This window comes from Castor canadensis, chromosome 17 (assembly GCF_047511655.1).
Source record: "Castor canadensis chromosome 17, mCasCan1.hap1v2, whole genome shotgun sequence".
NCBI classification, from domain to species: Eukaryota; Metazoa; Chordata; class Mammalia; order Rodentia; family Castoridae; genus Castor; species Castor canadensis.
In genome coordinates, this window is record NC_133402.1 from 3,523,628 (window position 1) to 3,532,743 (window position 9,116).

Sequence of the window (9,116 nt, forward strand, 5' to 3'; positions counted from 1 at the left end):
CGAAGTGTTCAACCACTGGATACAAAAGAGGGCATATACCACGCACTGCGATGCGTGCATGACCCCAGTGGCACTAGGACCTCCCTGAAACTGCTCTTGGGCGGCCATCGCAGTCCAAGCTTCGCCTGTGGTGGCCTCTAAAGACACCTCCTCCTGCCCAAAGAAAGTTTGCCGTCCCCTCTCTAGGTGCCTCTCCCCTCCTCCTGAACAACTGCTTTCTCCTTTTCACAAATGAAACTTTGAAAAGAATCTCCTTCCCTCGAACACTTCAATACTGGCCTCCGTAAACACTGATACCAGTAAACACAGTCGTGCTGTCCTGACACCTTCTCCTCTCTACACAATACTGAGCCTCCTGCCAGTCACACGGGTTTCCCAGATCCATTCTGGGGCCTACACGAATTCTCACTGTGGAATTAGAGAATAGAAAAGCAAAGTGTGGGCTCTCCATACAATGGCATATTATTTGGCCATAAAAAGCTATGAAGTAGTGACACTTGCTACAAGGTGGATGGACCTTGATTACAAGCTAAGTGATACAAAGGCCACATTACATGATTGGGCTCATATGAAATACTCAGACCAGACAAATGCCTTGAGACAGAACACAGATTGGTGGATGCCAGGGGCTGGAAGAAGAATTGAAAAGTGACTCCTAATGGGGTTGGGGTTTCCTTTTGCTGTGATGAAAAAAGTCTGGAAGTAGAGGTAACACAGCATTGTAAATTACTCCGTGGCTCCTCAACGCTATGGACTTAATGCCTTTGAGTTATATACTTTAACATGGTTTAAATGGCAAGTTTTATGTTGCGTGTATTGTACGATAGTAACGGGAGAACTCAAAGTAGCACATCATTGCGTGATATTCCTGCCAAAAGTGCATAATTTCAATCCAATCATGAGAAAACATCAGACAAACCCAAACTGAGAAATATCCAAAGTAATTAAGCAGTATCCATCAAAAATGTCAAGGTCATGACAGAGACCCAGGAGTCCTCACAAATTAGAAAATGGCACTAAAGGGCTATAACAACTAAGTGGAACATGGGACATGTCTCAAACATGGAACAGAAAAGGACCGTAAGGGGAATACTGGTGAGATTTGCATAAGGTCTGCAGTTTAGTTAATGGCATTGTGCCATTGTTAATTTTCTGATTTTGATCTTTGTCCCATGGTTATGTAAGACATTAATTAACATTAGGGAAGGGAGGGGGTGGGGCACAGGGGAGAAATGACCCAAACCTTGTATGCACATATGAATAATAAAATAAAAAAAATTAACATTAGGGGAGGCTGGGTGTTGAGTATAGAGGAACTCCCCAGCATTTTTTGCAACTTTAAATCTAAAATTACTTCAAAACAGAAAGTTAAGGGCTGGACGTGTGGCTCAAGTGGTACAGCACCTGCCTAGCAAGTGTGAGGCCCCAAGTTCAAACCCCAGGACCACAAAGAAAAAGTTAAAAATAAAAAGAACACTTATCAGGCATCAACCATGTGCCAGGCGCTCTCGTGTATCTGAGGTTCCAAAAAGTAGGGTACACAGCGCAAGCTAGTGAACCTACTGGACACTTTCACTTGTGACCTGTCTGGCCCTCGCTTCGCTCCTCTGAGGTGGGTGTTATAGGCCCTCATTGAGAACTGTGGAACCAGGGATTGGAGAGTAACATGCCTGAAGTCCCATAAAGGGCGAGTCACAAGTTCACATCTGAAACCAGACCTCAGACTTCTGAAGCCATGACACTCCAAGTGGCTCTGGCACAGCTTTCTGTAGGTCTCATGGTGGTCCAGCACAGACCCTGTCTCTTTCCTTGACCCAGCTGGTTGGGAGGTCCTTCTGGAAGATGGGGTCATAACTTCATTTCTCTCTGCTAATGCATTGCTGTCCTCCCTTCTTCCTGGTTTCCTTAGAGAATCAGAAAGTTCTCCTGTCTGTATTTTTCCTCCCCTCCCTAAATCATTTCAGTTCCCCCACTACTTGCAGTAACTTTGGAATTTCTGAGTTAAGTTAATCATGTCATGGGTAGTGACTACACCTATCCCCCCTGTCTTGAGTGCACTTCTGGAAGCAGTTGGGCTGCATTTCCTACTATGGAAACTTCTGTTGAAACCTAAGGGCTGCCAGACATGTCCTGACCTCCAGATTAGGGTGTGAGTCATTCAATAAACCCTCAGAGACTGGTGGACATGATCCTAGCACCATGCACGGAGCCCCGAGGCACAATTGTATGCCATCCCTCTCTCCAAGAGGCCAAGAAAAACGCTTGACTTATGAAAATGGGATCAATTAGGCTTGGAAATAGTCGGATGTAAGGGAGAGTTCTCATGATGCCAAAACCCAGAGGAAAATCCCAGAAGAATTTAGGGTCCTTCCTCTCCACCCCCAGAAAACACAAAGATGCCTGATCCCCAGAAGGTATGGGACAGGTGTAATAGCCTTCTCCAGCCATCCCATCTAGGTTGTTGCCAAATCTGCAGGGCTTTCCCCATTTGTTATGTATACAGACTCTCACTCCAATGCAGTGTGAATCAGAATGATTCCATACAAACTCTACAAAAGCTTACAGAAGTCTCACCTGCCCCAGCCTCTCATCCTCACTCTCCCTCACTTTGCCTGCTCTGTGAGGACCTAGGTGCCAAGCCATCAGAAGTCACATAGGGTGACAACCATGTCTGGCTTTGAGATAATCAGCCTGCTGTTTGAGCTCTGACCAGCGTGACTGTCAGCATGCTGGATCCTGATGTCTTGGCAATACCCATGCTAGTTTTGGCTGTCAGGTGGACAACAATCTTGGAGAGCTGCCCACTGAATGATGGGATCTGGTGTCCAAAGCAGCAACTATACAGCTTTTGCTTCAACTTATGAGGTTTAGCTTGTAGGACTCTACCACATTTTTACCACCACTCACTTCTTTGATCCAGTCGCTGTCACAAGTCTCGAACAGCTGCCTTCACTTTGATGAGACCAGGCATTCCAGAAAAGCAAAAGAAGACTGATTAGAGATTACCAAAATCCCTTGCAGACTCCCCCATAATCTAGGAGTATTTTGACCTAGCCATGTATACAGATTTTAAACCTTGCGGTGCCCGAGCCTCAGCTAGTAAGTATTCACTGAATGCATGGGAATTAAAGGAGTTAAGGTAGGGTCTTTACTCACATTTCCTGCATGGGGAGCAGGAAATATTTCTCCTTTCCCCACCCTATTTCTCCCTACTTTATCCTGCTATACTAAAACAAATCCTTGCTAAAAAAAATATTTTAAGATATAACGTATAAAAATGCTCACCATCTCTAGCAATAAAGGAAATGCAAATTAAAACCACGCTAAGATTCCACCTCACCCCTGTTAGAATAGCCATCATCAGCAACACCACCAACAACAGTTGTTGGTGAGGATGCAGGGAAAAAAGAACCCTCTTACACTGTTGGTGGGAATGTAGACTAGTACAACCACTCTGGAAAAAAATTTGGAGGCTACTTAAAAAGCTAGACATGGATCTACCATTTGATCCAGCAATACCACTCTTGGGGATATACCCAAAAGACTGTGACACAGGTTACTCCAGAGGCACCTGCACACCCATGTTTATTGCAGCACTATTCACAATAGCCAAGTTATGGAAACAGCCAAGATGTCCCACCACTGACGAATGGATTAAGAAAATGTGGTATCTATACACAATGGAATTCTATGCAGCCATGAAGAAGAACGAAATGTTATCATTCGCTGGTAAATGGATGGAATTGGAGAACATCATTCTGAGTGAGGTTAGCCTGGCCCAAAAGACCAAAAATCGTATGTTCTCCCTCATATGTGGACATTAGATCAAGGGCAAACACAACAAGGGGATTGGAGTTTGAGCACATGATAAAAGCGAGAGCACACAAGGTAGGGGTGAGGATAGGTAAGACACCTAAAAAACTAGCTAGCATTTGTTGCCCTTAACGCAGAGAAACTAAAGCAGATACCGTAAAGCAACTGAGGCCAATAGGAAAAGGGGAACAGGTACTAGAGAAAAGGTGAGATCAAAAAGAATTAACCTAGAAGGTAACACCCACGCACAGGAAATCAATGTGAGTCAATGCCCTGTATAGCTATCCTTATCTCAACCAGCAAAAACCCTTGTTCCTTCCTATTATTGCTTATACTCTCTCTACAACAAAATTAGAAATAAGGGCAAAATAGTTTCTGCTGGGTATTGAGGGGGGGAGCGGGAGGGGGTGGAGTGGGTGGTAAGGGAGGGGGTGGGGGCAGGGGGGAGAAATGAACCAAGCCTTGTATGCACATATGAATAATAAAAGAAAAATGAAAATAAAATAAAATAAAATAAAAATAAAAATAAAAAGATATAACGTATATGTGAAGTAATTTGTTCTTAATTGTTTTTAACAAGCACAGTAAGCAACATTTTATATACTGATGAGTTGACAGCTCTTCTCTACCTCCACTTATACTAGAGTTTTTTGAACCTAAAACTAAACTTTGGAGTGGGCATGGAAGGACAAGCCTTCTGCGGGGGGGATCACATTTTGAAGTAAGGAGGATGGGAGAAACTGAGTAAAGCTCAACTGTTTGTTGTTCTCATCCTGTCCTGTGAGTAATGGCGAGGAACAGAGGAATGGGTGCAAGAAACTGCAAGAGCTATGTAGTGGGTTGAACAGTGTCCCCTCAAAATTCTCGACCACTAGGAACCTCAGGATGTGATCTTGCTTGGAAAGAAAGTTTTTTTTTATTGTAGGGACAGGGTCTTACTATGTAACTGAGGCTGGGCTCAAACTCAAGGTCCTTCTGTCTCTGCCTCCCAAGTGCTGAGATTACAAGCATGTACCACTACACCTGGCATGAAAATAGGGTCTTTGCACATGTAATTAGTTAAGATGGAATTTTACTGGATTAGGGTGGTCTTAAATCCAGTGACTTGTGTCCTTAAAAGAAAAGGAGAAGGTACACAGATAGGGAAGAAGGCCATCTGAGGACAGAGGCAACGACACAGAGGCGCATTGCCTAGAATTTGCCAGGAGCCACCAGAGGCTGAAAGAGGCAAGGGGGGATCCTCCCCTAGAGCTTTCAGAAGGAGTATGGTCCTGCTGGAACTCTGATTTCAGACTTCTGGCCTCTAGAACTGTAAAGTAATAAATTTTTGTTGTTCTAAACCATCCATATTATGGCAATTTGTTATGGGGGCCAGAGGAAATGAATACAAGCCATTTCATTTCAAACTCTGCAAGAGCGCATGGTATAATTAGCACTGCTGAGTGATCCATCTGACAGAGTGGACAAAGGGAGGGGGCTTTCCCCCACTTCACAGCAGACTGAAGCAAACCTTTAGTATCACAAGAGTTCAAGAGCTGCTAGAGGTTCCCAAGGACACCACAGGGGAATGGAGATCAGCCCTGACCACATGGGGGAAGGGAGAGGAGGAATCTGCTCATTTTTGTACAGAACAGCTTTGGAGTGGTCTGAAGAAACTCAGGTTATACTTCACTGTGCTGATTTTCTACACACAAGGACATTGAGCTAAGAGAAATAAAATGCTTTGCCTATACTGTTTGTTGTCAAGAGGCTTTTGGCTTCCAGGGTTGGTGCTGCAAGCTCAGATGCCATTCTAATTCTTGATTCTCTGTCTAGAACCTATTTTTTTCCTCTCTGGAAGGTGTCTCTGTAGTTTTTTGTTTTGCTTTGTTGCAGCACTGGGGTTTGAACTCAGGGCTTCATGCTTTCTATACAGGCACTCTTACCACTTGAGCCACACCTCCAGCCCTCCCTCTGTAGTTCTGAAGTTTCACGAAGATATATCTTGGTGTGGGTCTGTTTTTACCCATTGAGTTGGGCACCTGCTGGTCCCTTTCAGTCATGTTCTTAATTGTTTCTTGAAGTGTTTCTTTGAGGATCTCCACTCTGTTTTCTCTGGTCTCTTTCTGAAACTCCCTATTATTTGGACAGTGGGCTTCCTGGGCTCTTCCTCTCATTTTCTTGTCTCTACTTTCCATCTCTGCGACTTTCTTATTTCTGTCTTTGACTTTTTGCTCAATGTTCTGGAAGATTTCCTCAACTTTCCCTTTAATTGAGGTTTCTCTTTCCATCTTATTTTGGTTTTCTCTTCAAGAATTTTGCACAACAGTAATTCTACTCTCAAAATTTTTTCTGACAGAAATTTTTCTGTCTTCTGAATTTTTAATCCTATCCTTTTTTCATTTCACTAATTAATAACTTCTCATTTCTCAGAAGATACCAAAGCATAAATTTAATTTTTTTTTTGCTTAGTGTTCATTTTTCTAGTCATTCGGCCTTTTTAAAGTTAGAAGCTGTTCTTAAATAGTGACAATGCCTTGACTGTCAATGCAATTAGGAGGAGTTACTAAAGAGCTGGTCAGAAATTCAGAGCCAGTGGTGGCACTTGTCAACCACAGGCTTCATTGAACATCAGTGGTTCACAGCCCTGGCCACGCACAGTAGTCATTTGGGATGCTTTTTAACATTAACATCCTGACCCCATTCTTACGTTTTCTGACATAACCATTTGATGATGGGGAGGGGCACCACATAGGTATGTAAAGCTTCCCAGGTGATTCTATTGCTATTCAGACCATTCTGCTTTAGAATATTCCAGCCTAGTCATTTTGTAGGGAACTCTCCCTTTCCTCCACTCCCCACACCTTGGATTAATCAGGCACTCCAGAGAAGACACTTCTAGCCTGCTGCCACTCAGCTGGGAGAGACAACTGGCTAGAAGTCTCAACTATCACTAAGCAAGCCATTCTTGGGGATTGTTTCAATCCTGGTGGAGGGCTGCAGGTTTTAATCAAAGCCCTGCTATGACAGTCACTTGCAGATGTTGCCATATCTACTATGACAAATATGAACATCCTGGGAAGCATTCATCTTTATCCACCACAGTCAAGTCTGGAAAACTTACTCTAAGGACATATGTCTACAATAGGCACATGGGAATACTGAATTATCATTAAAGTTACTCAGATACAAGGTCAGGAGCCAGAAAAATATGAGCAAAATGTCAAACAGAGAAACTACAGGAGAAAGTATACAGCAGCATCCATAATAAAGAGCATCCAAAACAGTGTTAGCTGCCAGCTCCAGGCTGCAAATAACCAGGACAGTTCTTCCTGGAGCTCTCAGGAAGAATGAGGAGTCACGTGTTTTGATGGTCCCTGGCAGAATGCTTACACAAGATGTGATCGAAACCCACCATTGCCAAGTGTGGCGGTACATGCCTATAATCCCAATACTTGGGAGTTCTAGGCCCTAGCTCAAAAAACAAAACAAAAAAAACTTAAAACAAATAAAAAGCACCATTGCAGTAATGGAGAGGGGATCATTTGAGTGAGACCAGTCTCTCTCATGAAGAGTAGAGGCCTATATAAGAGCCTGATAGTTCTAAACAACACTCTTGACTAGCTGCCAACCCTTGTTACTCACTTAGGGAGGCCTTTGGTTCTAAGAGTTGTGCTGCTCTTGGTAGCCATAACTTACAATCCAGAATAGCAGTGTCATTTGCAGCAGCGTCTCCACACTCTCTTACTACAGCCATCAGACAGCTAACCTGGGAAGAGGAGCAAACAGGTGTGTCTGACTTGGTTTGGGTCTGGGCCTCTTCTTGTCGCAGCAGAGTTAGATATGGGTCTTTAGCAATCTGTAGTGTTGCTGAGAGAGAGACACACATCTGTAGGAAAAATTGCTGGACATCTGCACTACAAATTCATGAGAAGTGCTTGTGTTTAATGGGCCTTACTTCAGTGCTCTCCATCGATCTGAGAAATGAGTTCTGTCTTCCCAAGGTGGAATGGATTCCAGGGAGGAGTTGAGCAGGTAGCAGGAGATAGGAACGGAATAGCTTCATAACTCCTCCTGAACCAGCTCTTCAGTATCTTATGTGAAGTGAATTCCCAGAGCACTTGACACATCTATGTCCCAGTGTAAGTACAGAATCAATCTATGAGCCAAATGTAGGCCAAACATTTGCCTGCCGTCTTTCTCCAAGGACACCATTTGACCCTTTGCCCTTCATAGTGTGGAACATTTATCTTCCCATTTGGAGGGGACTTAAAGGGAACTACAACTGAAAATGGACCAGAGACAGGCCAAATTGAGGACATTAAGGCTTGGGAACCAAGAGCCAGATTTTAAGGAAAAGCACCGTATTAATAGGTAACTTGCAGTCTCTCACTTCCCCCCATCAGGCTATAGCAGCTGGCCATGCTCTTAACCTTGCACTAATGATTTGCCTGGAGCTGTGGATAATCATATCCTGAGTAAGAATCTCAAGAAAAACATCTGGCAAAACTCATCCTTGGACTGAAAAGAGACCTTGTTAAAGGAAAATAAATATCTTCTAAAAGAAAACACCTCAAACATATAATAACTATATCAACGAAGGCGACTTTGTCTCTGGGAATCCCAAATATCAGTTCTAAGAACATAAGATGCAATTAGAGGAAGGTTGTCACAGCAAATGATTAACAAGCCAGATGGTGGAAATGAAGAACACACAGAGATAAGGACCTATAGATCCCTGGACGGACTCAAGTCTTATAAATATGTCTTAAACAAAAGACTTGGCATGCTTTCTCCAGTCTGTTGGGATGTGCTTTGTTTCCTGCTTTTCTACTTTCCTAAAAAAAATTCTATACTTCTTACCTAAGCAGACACACCCTTAAATTCTTTCCTGTGATGTCAAGAACAAAGTCACAACAAAGGCCACAAACACAGTACCCTCTGCTACAAACTCTGTACTCCAGGTTGAGGTTAAGGTCTATGGGAACTTTCCCAGGTTTGACCTGATCCTAGTTCCAGTGACAAAACCAAGAGCATAGAAGTCTCAAGTTCAAGCTTCATTCTGCTTTTCCAAAGACCTAGGGATGTTTGGCTTTGACTGAAAAATTAATTCCTTCTGCATAACACTATCACTCTCCCCAGCACACTTCACCATGGCTCCTGGCCCAGCCCATGGATCCATGGAGGTAGGGATGTGAGATGAGACAACCCCTTCATACTCCAAAGACCTATTCAGAAGATTCTGCTTAGACCAAAATGGGTGAGCTGGGGCTTGGAAGATTTATACACCACTTTTAGTCACCCTGATGCTCTTTGGGCCATAA